The following is a 16816-nucleotide window of genomic DNA, read 5'->3' on the forward strand; positions in this document are numbered from 1 at the left end:
ACGAAAAACTCATATCCACCCCTGAATGTACATCCATCTGCGAATGAGATGAACTACTTTCAGTGGATATAGGCATATAAACTCTTTGCAGAGATTGATCTTGTCAAATCCACTATGAACAAGATACAAATGCCATAGATTAAAAAAAATGTGGTAGTGTCTATGATGACATAGGTTTAGTTACATCAAAGAGTTCTTAGAATACTGCAAGTGGATCCTGGTCACAGAATACCTAACTCATATTCCATACAGTTTTAATCCATTAATAAAAGATGGATATTAAACACTTGAGAAAGTGTAACTGTATTGTATTCTGGAATTAGAAATTTAAGAAAATTTCTATTTGGAATCTAAAATTAAAGTCAAAGACTTAAATTTATACCAAATATAATGAGTAATTCTATCTTGGACCAGCACTACTAATACAAACTCTAAGTCAGATTTGCCCATACAAGTAGGAGATTTCTAAGATTGAGGATTTATATCAATTGGGAATAGAATTTCGGGATTATAATCATATGCGTCATATAAAATGACATGAAATGATTTATAGACCATTCATCCAATGATATGTTTTGAAAGCTAATTCGAAATGAATAAGCTAAGAGGAATTAGGATAATTTCGTTTAAAATAAGAATCCAACGATGCTTCGATTAGCGAAAGTCAAAGTAATCTTATTTATATAATCTTCTTGTTTCATATCGTAAAAATACTAGTCTAAGGTGTCATCAATTGATGAACAGCTAGATGTCGTATATACAATATTTATCTTTCGAGATCTTACACTATTATGTATGTCTAATGGTGAAAATCCATTAGGGATTTATCTCATTAGAAAAACAAACATGTTAGACCAACAATGAAGATTCGAAATTAAACTACAACTTAATAACAGAAAATAACATGGTTCAATATAAATTCATACACAATTCAGAAATTATAAACATATAGCAAGTAGGAATGACTAGTGAAAATACTAAAACATACAATCCTAAATAATTTCCAAGGTTTTCAATAAACTGATACAAATTGTCCCTAAGTAGGCGAGAGTCAAAGCATCATTTATTGAATAGAGTTGTCAGCTCATCTAAAATAGAAACCATTCTAGCAACCTTTTATTCGATCAAAATAAGAATCCAACGTTGTCCCGGTAGGCGAGAGTCAAGGTTATTCTCATTTTATGAGCTTCTACCATTGTTTCATGTTTCATAAGTTTATCTCTAAGTAGTCACCGTAGGGGAGAGTCTAATAGAGACGAAAATTTACAAAACACTTATCAAATGAAATCTTACGGTGTTAAATGCGTTCAACGAATAACCATCCATAGGGGGACGAAGTCTAGCGTCTCGAGGTTATATTGAAAACATTTAACTTTTGTAAGACCAACAATGGAGATCGAATATCTTATAATAAAGCTCATTATTTGAAAAGAGTTGTATTTTCTTTTATTCTCTTTATTTATTCTATTTATTTTAAATATATATTTATTTAATTAAAATCTTCAATTTAGAATGAAAAATTCTAAATATAAATTTTAATTTAATATTTATAAATTTTACTTAGATGGATATGAAAATAACATGAATTATTTCCATCTTAGTAATAATTTCCAATAAATATTTAGAAAAAAATATTTAAGTTGTTACAAAATTAATTTAAATTAATTTACAACTCAAATTTAATTTTCTATAAATATATATTGCATTTCGAAAAAATTAAAGTATATAAGAATACAATTTTCGAAAAATGCATATTAAAATAAAAAATAAATCCTCGAAAAATTATTCTAATTTAATGTTGGCCCAAAATTAATTAATAAAATTAATTTACAACAAAAAATATAATTTTCCTATTTAATTAAATATATAAGAAAAATTACAAATATTTAAGTATGATGATGAAAATCAACTTAAATATTAATTTTCTATTTAATTAAATACACTAGAAAAATACTTCAAGCAAAAATATCACCTATCTAGATTTTCCTTTGACTAATTAATTCTATTTCTAATAATATACTTTAATTCAATTTATTTTAAATTAATCAATAAATGAAAAAATCATTGATTTAAGTTGATCCAAGAATTAATTAAAATAAATAATTAATTTACAACTTAATCTATTTTTCAAGATAAAATTCAAAATTCTAGCATTTAAGAAATGCAATTTCGAAAAATTGATTGATAAAATAAAGAAAAAATATATTTTGAAAATTATTTAAATTTAGTTGAAAAATTAAATTTCAACTAAAAATAATTTTCTTTATAATTAAATGTCATGAAAAAGAAATATTTAAGTATGATGATTAAATCAACTTAGATATTTTATTTTCAAATTAATTAAATGTATTAAATTCAAGAAATAAATAATTAAGTGTAGAGAAGGCTTAATTATTAATCTCTAGTTTAATACTAGGAAAAATATACTTAAAATAAATTGTACCAAAATTAATTATATAAATAATTAATTTCACAATTTATAATATTTTCCTATTTAATATTAGAAATAATAAGTAGTCTAGAAATAACTATCTAGAAAATATCTTATTTGACTAAGTATCTTTTCCACAAAATTTGAAAAAATATCTAATTTAGGTTGTATTAGAAAAAATCTAGAACCTAAATATTTTTCAAATTTAAATTTAATTAAATATCAAAAATTAAGTTGTAACCACTTAATTTGAAAATATTCCATTTTAAGTTAATATTCGAAAAGATATTAACTTAAAAAATATCTAAAGAATCTTAATAACCAATGCCTAAAATTCCTCAACTTAATTTTGAAATTTTGAATTCAAAAGATATTCAGATTTAAGTTGGTTAGTTGAAGATAACTAAATATCAACTTAAATAGGAATATTTAATGAAAAATTTAAATTAAGTTCCAGAAAGAATCTAGATGGTTATAATTCTATATTTAATTAAATACAAGAAAATACACATAGTTTAGCTTAGAATAAAAAAAATTCTTTAAACTATGTTTTTCTTAAATTAATTTCAAAATAAATGAAATTAATTATGTTGCTAATCAATTTTAATTAGGTTAAACTAGTGTAATTAACCTAGTACAGTCATTCAAATCAGGCAAATGGGCCTTCACAATTGGGGTGGTTTGTGTGAGGGGAAGTCTTGGGTTCAGTATGTCGTACCCACTTCTATGGCTCCCAACTCTCACACAAGGCCCAAAAGAGAGGAATTTAACCTTAATAAGAACAACTGTTATTAATTGAATAGGCCCAAAAACTAAATGGGCCTAAATAAATTCTATCAAAAACTATGATAATTTATTTTAGCAACATTAACCTATATGCATCTATAATAAAATTAAACACATAGGCTCACACAGGCACACTTTGGATGGGTCCTATCATGTTGCTAGGTCATACACAGATGAAAGAAGATTGTAAATATACCTGTTACAAATTATTATCTTGACCAAGGGAGCCATCAGATCATTAGATCTGGCAAAAAGTAACCATGGCTATTTGCAATCAAGTAATAATAGGTTTTAAAAACTTACACATAAGCTAAAACACATACTCTTGCAACAAGGTTAGCTGAATAGTTGGATGTAGGATTTATTTAATTTTAAATAAATATTTAATTTCAAAAATAATTAATTAAATAAAAAAAAATAAAAAATTTCGAAAATTTTTAAAAAATTTAAAAAAAAATTCGAAATTTAAAAAAAATTTAAAATTAAACCTACAATTTTTGAAAAATTAGGTTTCAACCAACCTAAATATCATTTCAAAAATTTGCTAACTACTTTTAAATTTTAAATGTTATTTTATAAATAAAAATTAAATAAAAAATTAGAAAAGATAAATAAATATCTTTTTCAAATTTTTAAATGTAATTTAAATAAATAAAATAACAAAATTTAAAAAATTAGCAAAATATCTTATATCTATTTAAAATTACATGATTATAAATATCTTATTTTAAATTTAAATATGGTCAAAATATCTAAAAAGATTTAATTAAAAAATCTTAAAAGATAAGATATTTTTAAAATATCTTAAAAGATATTATAAATATCTTTAAAAGATAAGATATTTTTAAATATCTTAAAAAATATTATAAATATCTTAAAAGATATTATAAATATCTTAAAATATCTGACCTTAAATTTAAAAAAAATATAATCAAATTTAAAAATAAGATAGATTTTTAAGCAAAAAGATAAATACTAATTCTATTCAAATTCAAATTATACTAATATCTTGAATTAAATTAAAAAAATTTAAATTAATTCAAAATGATAATTAGAATTGAATTAGGAATAGTAATAGTATATATACAAAACCATACAAAAAATTGGAAGTTAATTCCATGAAAAAGTATGAAAAATTGAAGAAAATTGAAAAAATTCGAAACTGTACGGACAGTTCTGCGATCGTGAGGAAACTATCAAGACAAATTTCCGATTTTGTCAAATCTTCAAAAAATCATAACTAATTCAAATAAAATCCAAATTGAGTTCTGTAAAAGGCTAACTTGCTTAATTTTTTCCATACTATCCAATAAAAATAATGCCAGAACCGAAATAACAATTATTTTTCACGAAAATTTCACAATCATCAATCAATCATCAAATAACACTCAATACAACATGATACCATCCAAAGAACATACAAACAATCGTTTTAAAGTCCAAATTACATGTAAGTAAATCAATTACTATGGCTCTGAGGCCAGTTGTTGGAAATTATTTTACCAGGATCTTAGATCTACTCACAAGTATGTTTATTAACACCCTAAATATGAACTTTCTAAAACGATAAATTAAACACATATAAAGTTAAAGAAACCTTACATTGGGTGCAGCGGAATAATATGACTCCTTCCGTTCAGATATCTAGCCCTTGATTCCTTTCTGTAGCAGAGCATTATCAATATCTGAACCTGGATCTCTTTCTCTGAATCTTTGATGCTGAAACTCCTTTGCTGATGATCTTTCTTCACGATCTTCCTCACTATGATTGAGGTATCACTTGATGTGTGTGGGCACTACTCAGGATTTCGAAATTATCAAGGAAGAAGAGAGAGAGTGGTCAGCTAAAGATAGGGAGAGAGAAGGCTCAGTTTTTCTGAATAGAAAAAGTCAGAAGAAAAGTGTAATTTTCCTGAAGCCTTCACTATCTATTTATAGCATTCCTACTAGGGTTAGATTTGAATTATATGGCATTAAAATAATGAAAAAATCAGTTTAAATTTCCTACAAAAGTGGCTGGCCCTAAACTTAGTGGATTGGGCCTTGCTTTTTGCAATTTTGCAATTTTAACACCTTTTGTATCTGATTTTCTCAAAAATGCCAATTTCCTAATTCAACCATTTAAATGCCAATTCTAACTATTTAATAACTATAAATAATTATTAAATAATATTGTCATTTATCATATTTATTAATTGAACCATACAAAGTATCATAATTAACAAATATGCCCCTATAAACTCTTTCTTTACAATTTCGCCCTTACTTAGTGAAAAATTCACAAATAGACATAGTCTAATTTGAGAATTATAATTGATTAATCAAAACCAATTACATGAGTCTTACAAGCAATATTATCTCAACTAGTGGGGGGACCATGGGTCTATATAACCGAGCTTCCAATAAGTAGATCAAGAATTTAGCACTAAAATTCACTAACTTATTAATTCTTCGTTGAATCCACGCATAGAACTTAGAATTGCACTCTCAGTATATAGAATGCTCTATATGTTCCACCATATAGACACATCATTAGTTATCCATTGTTATAATCCTAATGTGATCAATGATCCTCTATATGAATGATCTACACTGTAAAGGGATTAAATTACCGTTACACCCTACAATGTATTTATTCCTTAAAACACTTGACCCCGTATAAATGATATTTCAGCTTATGTGAAATGAGTACTCCACCATTTATGTTCGTTTGGTCAAGCTCGAAGGAGATCACCCTTTGCTTACTATTTGCCAGATAGAAGCTATAGATTCCATGTTTATGCTAGCGCTCCCACTCAATTGCACTACCGTGTTCCCAAAATGTACGTATCACCCTGACCTAAAAGTAGGCTTAACTAACAAATCAAAGAACACGAATAGCCTTTCAAGATTGAGCCTAATCATATCTGGATTAAGATCATTTGATCTAGGATCAACTAGGCGATATTGACTTGAATAGATATTACAATAAGTTTAATAAATCTAAGTCAAAGTTCAATATCGGTCCCTTCCGATGCATACTCCATGCATCCAACCTGAGCTTTACTTTAACCAATGCTCTGGAAAGAACATAGCACTTCTCCAAATGCAAGTAAACTCTTGTTGTAGATTATCATATCAGTAAAACCCTGTGTCTGATAAATCTAGGAAACTTTATTCACATAGTCATGTTTACTTTCCAATGTGTTGACGGCACAATAAACAGGATCAAGTATGTGAAAAGGGTTTCAGATGAATTTATACATTATGTACATATAATCATGAAATAAATCATGTGAACCATGCAACATTAAATGTTATTTCTGATCTATATTAATAAGTAAATCTGATTATATTGAAATGAGTTTTATTTAGGGCATAAAACCCAACACATATCACATATATATAATAATGCCATTCATATTTGTCTATTTAACGTAGACCCGCGTGTCACGCTCACACGCGTAATTATGTCTACGTGACGATGACCTACGTGTTACGCTCAGATGTCTAGGTACAATAAGGCCCTAGAACAGTTCATCTCGGTTCTGGTTACCGAGTCCAACCTGATTATACTTTGAACGCATAACCCTTAATCTCAATATATATATCACATAATTAATGGTGCCACCGCACTATTTGTCTATTCTACATAGACCTGCGTGTTACACTCACATGCCTATATATGTCTATATGGCATAGACTTACGTGTTACGCTCACACGTCTATTTACAATAAGGCCTTAGTAGGGTTTATCTCAGTTATAATTACCGAGTCTAACCTGGTTGTGCCTTACTCGCATAATCCTATTCATATATATATATATATATACGCACTTCATAGATTACGTTCTTTCAGTGGTTTTTTCCTAGTGATATACTAGGTCTAACCCAATTATGTCTTATGCATATAACTCTTGACATATATGTGCGCATTCAGTAAATACCAAAGAATATAGAATCTTAGGGTAATAACCCTAACTTTCATACTAAATAATCAATCCTATAACATATTACGGCATGCTCGAAATAACACTTATTGAGGGTAATAACCCTAACTTATGCCTTCACTTAATTCGCTATATAACCAAACATCATTGCTTTCTTACCTTTTTAATATTCTAGGGTAATATTTCTAACCCGCACTACTATTAAACTCAAGGTACTAATTTACCGAGTCTAGTTTAACTATGCCTTAGGCGAATAATTCTTTATTCCAATATATTTAGTATGGCATAACACTTAGAATCTTTTAATTACTAGGGTAATAACCCTAGACCATATAGCCGCTCATTTTAGGGTAATAACTCTAATTCCAGTTCTTAATTAATCACAACAATAATGTACAATATAAGTGCCACTGCGCTAAGCTCTACGTGAAAACTGCTGTCTTACCTGATTCCTGCAATAATAGAGATTCCAAATCCCCGGGTGCTCCTGACCAAGTGCCGGTAATCCTAGTCACAAATCCTGGGATTTATACGTATAGGGTTAATCCCTAATTCCAAATTTACAAAATATATACTTGGCATTCAAAATATAAAAATTCACATAAAGCTCGAAACGAGCTTTCTAACGGTATATAGAACTCCCAAATCGGAGTCCGGATCACAAAGTTATGACTATTTGAAGTTCGCATTTGGATCTGCCCAGAAAGGAAAGGGCGGGCCGCGGCATGCAAAAGCCATGCTGCGTCACCTGGGTTCAAAACCGAGAAAATTCAAAAACCAGAAACGATTTTCATGCCCAAAACTCATCCAATTCAACCCAAACTTTAACTAAACCTAAAACCATTCCCCAATATATAACTTATCAACACAAAGAGTTTAAAACATAAATTCATGCATTAAAATCCAATAATATAACTCTCAAAGTTCAGCTTAAAAATCAACCAATAACAAGCTTCTCACATGAGCATATACCATCAAAACTCAAGCCAAAGAACTTGAACTTCAAGCAAGGATCAACCTTTTTTTTGTATTTTTTTCAGAAATTAAAACAACCAATAAACTTAGGATAAAAACATAAAAAAACACTTTAATCTCATCCAAAGTTTATCAAAATAAAATCCATTATAAGCCAACCATTTTGTTGACTTCGCTTTTAGCCAACGACAATGAGTTTTTTTGATAAGCGATAAATGATATGTCGTAATAAGAATACGTAGTAATGAAAATAATAATAAGAAGACACAGAAATTTTATAGAGGTTCAGCCCCGAGCAGTTCGGTAATAGCCTAGTCCTCGTTAGTTGTATTGACTTAAGAATAAGGAAGAAGATTCCTTTTCTTATAGCTCTTACAATAATATCTCTGAATATATAATTCTTAGATAGCCTTAGCTTATAGCGTTTCAGCGTATGATCTCTGTTTTACAGTTTTCGATCGATCTCCCTTGCCCAGTGAACATTCCTCACTATTTATAGGGCAGGAAACTTGAGGAAGAAGAGTTTCCTCTCTCGTTACAAAGCGCATAAATACAAAGATCGTGTGATCATTGCTGAGTGCTTGGATCGTGGGATTGAGGCCGAATACACCGATAGTGGGATCGTGTGTATGCCCTATCCACACAAGTTGATCCCTGAGTTATAGGTATTGAGTTGGTGACTCACGAAGTGCTTGGTTGAATTCGCTAAGTGTTGCTCATTCTGCACAGCTCGTTGACTATTCCATCACGGACATGCCAGCAAGGCATCCTGCTCGGCATGTTGATCCGACCTGGTGCTCTAAGTAGATGTCACGTGTCACCATTCTTGTGATGCTACGTCAGAGTGCCAATTTTGGGATAACTTTGCCCCCCAAGTCTGTGCGGGACCTCCGAGGTTGCGTATAGACTTATTCCGAGCTGGTTGTGCCTTTGAAATGGGACACGTGTCGAGCATGACTGCTCGAGACTCGATGTGAAGCTGACTGGGCGTCCCTTCGGTTTTAGGCTAATTAATGCTCTGACAATTAATATTTTGAAAATCCGAATTTCTCTCTCCACGGGTGACGGTTGCACTCGATTATTTTGATTTCCCATATTTGCTTTCAAGGCGGGAAGTCGAGGCGTCTAAGGTTCCTTTACGTACAGTTACCCTTTTGCCTATAAATACTTGGAGTACTGGCTCATTACCTCATTTCATCACCCTTCGTTGTTAAGCAAACTTCAGAGCAAAAAGAAAGAGTTTTCAGGCTTCAAAGTTGCTGAAGAGTTTACAGACGATTTCTGGCTTGCTCGAACCCGGACACTTGAATCTTTGACTAAGAATCTGACTCCCTTTATGTTTTTCCTTTGCATGCTTGTGCTTTTGAATGTATCTTTGCTGTAGAAAGAACACTGTAGGAAACCCTAGGGTTTGAAACTTCTGCGACTCTTCTTTTCCACGTCCTTGCGTTAGCTTTCAGCCGTAAGGCTCGTTTTAGAACTGCATTGCGTCTGTTTTCCGTTCTGCTTTTTTCAAGCTTCATGAACTTTTTTGCCGTAACCCAAGAAAACTTTCTGGCATCTTGAGCTTAGACTTTTCTTGAACATGATCGTTCTTTAATCTGTTGGGTACTCCTGGTCGGCACATTTTCCTATTTTTTCGCTTGATACTCCATCCAACTCTCATCTGTTGGGTTTTATGCCCTAAATAAAACTCATTTCAATATAATCAGATTTACTTATTAATATAGATCAGAAATAACATTTAATGTTGCATGGTTCACATGATTTATTTCATGATTATATGTAAATGTATAAATTCATCTGAAACCCTTTTCACATACTTGATCCTGTTTATTGTGCTGTCAACACATTGGAAAGTAAATATGACTATGTGAATAAAGTTTCCTAGATTTATCAAACATAGGGTTTTACTGATATGATAATCTACAACAGAGTTTACTTGCATTTGGAGAAATGCTATGTTCTTTCCAGAGCATTGGTTAAAGTAAAGCTCAAGTTGGATGCATGGAGTATGCATCGGAAGGGACCGATATTGAACTTTGACTTAGATTTATGAAACTTACCGTAATATCTATTCAAGTCAATATCGCCTAGTTGATCCTAGATCAAATGATCTTAGTCCTATTATGATTAGGCTCAATCTCATGAGGCTATTTGTGTTCTTTGATTTGTTAGTTAAGCCTACTTTTAGGTCACGGTGATACATACATTTTGGGAACACGGTAGTGCAATTGAGTGGGAGCGCTAACATAAACATGGAATCTATAGCTTCTATCTGGCGAATAGTAAGTAAAGGATGATCTCCTTCGAGCTTGACCAAACAAAAATAAATGGTGGAGATGTCATTTCACATAAGCTGAAATATCATTTATACGGGGTTAAGTGTTTTAAGGATTAAATACATTGTAGGGTGTAACGGTAATCTAATCCCTTTAAAGTGTAGATCATTCATACAGAGGATCATTGATCAAATTAGTATTATAACAATGGATAACTAATGATGTGTCTATATGGTGGAACATATAGAGCATTCTATATACTGAGAGTGCGATTCTAAGTTCTATGCCTGGATTCAACGAAGAATTAATAAGTTAGTGAATTTTAGTAATAAATTCTTGATCTACTTATTGGAAGCTCGGTTATATAGACCCATGGTCCCCGCACTAGTTGAGATAATATTGCTTGTAAGACTCATATAATTGGTTTTGATTAAGCAATTATAATTCTCAATTTAGACTATGTCTATTTGTGAATTTTTCACTAAGAAAGGGCGAAATTGTAAAGAAAGAGTTTTAGGGGCATATTTGTTAATTATGATACTTTGTATGGTTCAATTAATAAATATGATAAATAACAATATTATTTAATAATTTTTTTTTTGATGAATCAGAAATTGTATTAGCTCAAAAACAATTGATTACACCCAAATAGCACCCAAAGGAGGGCCTAAATAAAAACAACTATACAATGATTATATATTTACAAACTTTGAAACCATTGTGTATCTCTCTTTGAAACTTTTTTTGGCCAAAACATCTCAATTCTAAGCTTCAAGTTGGCTTTTAATTCCTTGAGTAAAGCTGGGATTAGTTGTTCCTCTTTGGTCCATAGAACCGTATTTCTCAGCCGCCAAATGCTGTAAACCAGGCCGGCTACAGCTGCTGTGTAAACTTGCAGCTTGAACTTTGACTCCTTTGATCTTCCAAGCCATTTAATGAGGTTGGGAAGACTTGTGTGTATTGTTCTCCAATCCAGCCACCTTTTGATTTCCTGCAAACATTCCTTAGTTCTCAAACAATCAAAGAAAAGGTGCTCTGAAGTTTCATCTCCATTACAACACAACAAGCAACTTGAATCGGTAGTGATCTTCATTTTGCATAATCGGTCTCTAGTCTTTAGTCTTTGATGCATAGCAATCCAGAGAATGAAACTATGTTTTGGAGCATTAAACCGACTCCAAACTTGCCTTGTCCATTGAATTTTTGGTGGGGTTTGTACCAACATCTTGTACCCAGCCGAGATATTGTATTGTTGTAGTGCAATGGACTGATTTTTTTCTTTGAACTGATCCTTGAGCCTCACTAGACACCTCCAATACCAGCTGGTTTGGCTTGGTGTTTCATAGGCCCACCAATCACCATCATGAATGTAAACACTGTTGATCCATCTCATCCACAAGCTATCTTCTTTGTTAGCAATCGCCCAAATATATTTCCCCATTGCCGCTCTATTCCACATACCAATATTCTTGAAACCTATACCCCCAGCAGCTTTCGGTTGGCATATGAAGTCCCAAGCTATTGCACCTGGCCCATAATACACAGCTTTGGCATTCCATAAGAAGTTCCTGCAGATTGCTTCAATAGTGGACACAACTTTTTTAGGCAAAATCAGTACTTGACACCAATAAGAGTGAATGGCCATCAATACAGAGTTAATGAGAACCACTCTCCCTGCAAAAGAAAGATTTCTAGAACTCCACACTTTGATTCTTGCTGTCATTTTCTCAGCCAGGATCTCACAATCTTTCCCTGATATTCTTTTAGCACCAATTGGGACTCCCAAGTAAGTGAAGGGCAAGGATTGATGCTGGAAACCAGAGATAGTCATAATTCTCCTTACTTGATCATCAGGCATATTACTTGTATACATGGCTGTTTTTGTAGCATTTGGAATCAAACCAGATGTCACAGAGAAAAGTTTAAGGCCCTGAAGTAAATAGTGAACACTTTTGGCATCCCCATTGCAGAATAGTAACACATCATCTGCAAATGCGAGATGGTTTAGTGATATATCTGCACATCTGTCATGATAGTGGAAGTCTTCTTTGTCTCCTATCCTCCTCATTATTCGAGAAAGATATTCCATTCCCAGCACAAATAACAGAGGAGACATTGGATCGCCCTGTCTAAGACCTCTTTTCGACTCAAAATAACCATGCAAAGTACCATTAAACATTAGAGAAAACCGAGGAGTTCTCACACAATTCATGACCAGTTTAATGAACTTAGGTGGGAATAAGAGACCCTGCAACATTTCCTCAATGAAATCCCATTCTATAGTGTCATAAGCCTTCTGCAGATCTAGCTTTATAATACAAGAAGGCTTATTATTCTTTCTCCCATAGTGTCTCAGCAAATCCTGACAAATCATTATATTAGAAAATTGGCGTTTTTGAGAAAATCAGATGCAGAAAAGATAAAACTGCAAAATTGCAAAAAGTGAGGCCCAAATCCACTATATAGGGCCGGCCACTTTTGTAGGGATTTTAAACTGATATTTTCATTATTTGAATGCCAAATAATTCAAACCTAACCGTAGTGGAATGCTATAAATAGATAGTGAAGGCTTCAGGAAATTTACACAAAATTTCTACACTTCAGATTCAGAAAAAACTGAGCCTCTCTCTCTCCCTATCTTTAGCCGCCAGTTTGCTCTCTTCCTTCTCTCTTCAATTTAGAAATTCTTAGTGTGAGAATTGTGCCCACACACAGCAAGTGATACCTCAACCATAGTGAGGAATATCATGAAGAAAGACTTTCAGCAAGAAGGAGTTTCAGCACCAAAGAATCAGAGAAAGAGATCCAGGTTCAGATATTGATAATGCTCTGCTACAGAAAGGAATCAAGGGCTAGATATCTGAACGGAAGGAGTCATTATATTCCGCTGCACCCAATGTAAGGTTTCCTAAACTTTATATGTGTTTATTTCATCGTTTTAGAAAGTTCATATTTAGGGTATTAATCAACATACTTGTGAGTAGATCTAAGATCCTGGTAAAATAATATCCAACAACTGGCCTCAGAGCCATGGTAATTGATTTTCTTGCAAGAAATTTAGACTTTACAACGATTGTTTGATGTTTTGGATGGTATCATGTTGTATTGAGTGTTATTTGATGATTGATTGATGTTTGTGAATTTTCGTAAAACATAATTGAATATCTGTTTCTGAAATTATTTTTATTGGATAGTATGGAAAAAATTAAGCAAGTTACTTTTTTACAGAACTCAATTTCGATTTAATTTGAATTAGTTATGATTTTTTGAAGTTTCAAAAAAATCGGGGTTGAGCTGCCACCCTCATGCGCGCGCGGATTTCATGCACATCCCACCAGCGCCGAGTTTGCACGCCCAAACACCCCTTGCGCGCGCGCGGACGGGTATGCACAGCATCCCATCCGTACAGCTTGCAATTTTTTCGTTTTTCTTCGTTTTTTCATGCTTTTTCATGGAATTAACTTTCGATTTTTTGTGTAGTTCTGTATTTATATATTTACTATTCCTAATTCAATTCTAATTATCATAATTAATTTATTTAATATTTTTTAAATTTAATTCATGATATTAGTGTATTTTGAATTTAAAAATAGTAAATATCTATCTTTTTTGCTTAATTATCTATCTTATTTTTAAATTTGATTATATCTTATCTTATTTTTAAATTTAAGGTGAGATTTTAAATTTTTAAATTAAATCTTTTTTTTTTTTAAATAATTTGGCCTTATTTAAATTTAAAATAAGATAACTATAATCATGTAATTTTAAATAGATATAAGATATTTTGCTAACTTTTAAATTTTATTATTTTAGTTATTTAAATTACATTTAAAATCTGAAAAAGATATTCATTTATCTTTTTTAATTTTTTATTTAATTTTGATTTATAAAATAACATTAAATATTTAAAAGTAGTTAGCAAATTTTGAAATGATATTTAGGTTAGTTGAAACCTAATTTTTCAAAATTGTAGGTTTATTTTTAAATTTAATTTTTTTTTAAATTTTCGAAAATTTTTTTATTTAATTATTTAATTTTCGAAATTAATTATTCAAAATTAAATAAATCCTACATCCAACTATCCAACTAACCTTGTTGCAGGAGTATGCGTTTTAGCTTGTTTGTAAGTTTTCAAAACCTATTATTGCTTGATTGCAAATAACCATGGTTTAACTATTTGCCAGATCTAATGATCTGATGGCTCCCTTGGTCAAGTAAATAATTTGTAACAAGTATATTTATAATCTTCTTTCATCTGTGTATGACCTAGCAGCCTGATAGGACCCATCCAAAGTGTGCCTGTGTGAGCCTATGTGTTTAATTTCATTATAGATGCATATAGGTTGTTGTTGCTAAATAAAATATCATAGTTCTTGATAGATTTTATTTAGGCCCATTTAGTTTTTGGGCCTATTCAATTAATAACAGTTGTTCATTTTAAGGTTAAATTCCTCTCTTTTGGGCCTTGTGTGAGAGTTGGGAGCCATAGTAGTGGGTACGACATACTGAACCCAGCGCCCCCTCACATGAACTATCCCAATTGTGAAGGCCCATTTGCCTGATTTGAATAACTGTACTAGGTTAATCAAACTAGTTTAACCTAATAAAATTGATTAGCAACATAATTAATTTCATTTATTTTGAAATTAATTTAAGAAAATTATAGTTTAAAGAATTTTTTATTCTAAGCTAAACTATATGTGTTTTCTTGTATTTAATTAAATATAAAATTATAAGCATCTAGATTCTTTCTGAAGCTTAATTTAAATTTTCATTAAATATTCCTATTTAAGTTAATATTTAGTTATCTCTAACTAACCAACTTAAATCTGAATATCTTTTGGATTTAAAATTTAAAAATTAAGTTGAGGAATTTTAGGCATTGGTTATTAAGATGGTTATTTTCCAAGATTTATTTGTTATTTTAACATGCATTTTCGAAAATTGTATTTTTAAATACTTTAATTTTTCGAAATGCAATATATATTTATAGAAAATTAAATTTGAGTTGTAAATTAATTTAAATTAATTTTGTAACAACTTAAATTGAATATTTTTCTAAATATTTATTGGAAATTATTACTAAGATGGAAATAATTCATGTTATTTTCATATCCATCTAAGTAAAATTTATAAATATTAAATTAAAATTTATATTTAGAGTTTTTCATTCTAAATTGGAAATTTTAATTAAATATATATATATTTAAAATAAATAGATTATATAATGAGAATAAAAAAATACAACTCTCTTTAAATAATGAGCTTTATTATTATTAAGATATTCGATCTCCATTGTTGGTCTTACAATAGTTAAATGTTTTTAATATAACCTCGAGGCGCTAGACTTCGTCCCCCTATGGATGGTTATTTTTTTGAATGCATTTAACACTGTAAGATCTCATTTGATAAGTGTTTTGTAAGTTTTCGTCTCTATAAGACTCTCCCCTACGGTGACTACTTAGAGATAAACTTATAAAACATGAAACAATGGTGGAAGCTCATAAAATGAGAATAACCTTGACTCTCGCCTACCGGGACAACGTTGGATTCTTATTTTGATCGAATAAAAGGTTGCTAGAATGGTTTCTATTTTAGATGAGCTGACAACTCTATTCAATGAATGATACTTTAACTCTCGCCTACCGGGACACTGTATCAGTTTATTGAAAACCTTGGAAATTATTTAGGATTGTATGTTTTAGTATTTTCACTTGTCATTCCTACTTGCTATATGTTTAATAATTTCTGAATTGTGTATGAATTTATATTGAACCATATTATTTTCTGTTATTAAATTGTAGTTTAATTTCGAATCTTCATTGTTGGTCTAACTTGTTTTGTTTATCTACTGAGATAAATCCCTAATGGATTTTCACCATTAGACATACATAATAGTGTTAGATCTCGAAAGATAAATATTGTATATGCGACATCTAGCTATTCATCAATTGATGACACCTTAGACTAGTATTTTTACGATATGAAACAAGAAGAGTATATAAATAAGATTACTTTGACTTTCGCTAATCGAAGCATCGTTGGATTCTTATTTAAACAACGAAATTATCCTAATTCCTCTTAGCTTATTCACTTCGAAAAGCTCAATAACATATCATTGGATGAATGGTCTATAAATCATTTCATGTCATTCTATATTTTCTCTTAAGAAATTAAATGACGCATATGATTATAATCCCGAAATTCTATTCCCAATTGATATAAATCCTCAATCTTAGAAATCTCCTACTTGTATGGGCAAATAACACTTAGAATTAAATTAGTAGTGGTGGTCGAAGATAGAATTACTCATTATATTTGGTATAAATTTAAGTCTTTGACTTTAATTTTAGATTCCAAATAGAAATTTTCTTATATTTCTAATTCCAGGATGCAATACAGTTACACCTTCAC

The sequence above is a fragment of the Cannabis sativa genome, chromosome 3 (assembly GCF_029168945.1).
Source record: "Cannabis sativa cultivar Pink pepper isolate KNU-18-1 chromosome 3, ASM2916894v1, whole genome shotgun sequence".
In the NCBI taxonomy this organism is placed as follows: Eukaryota; Viridiplantae; Streptophyta; class Magnoliopsida; order Rosales; family Cannabaceae; genus Cannabis; species Cannabis sativa.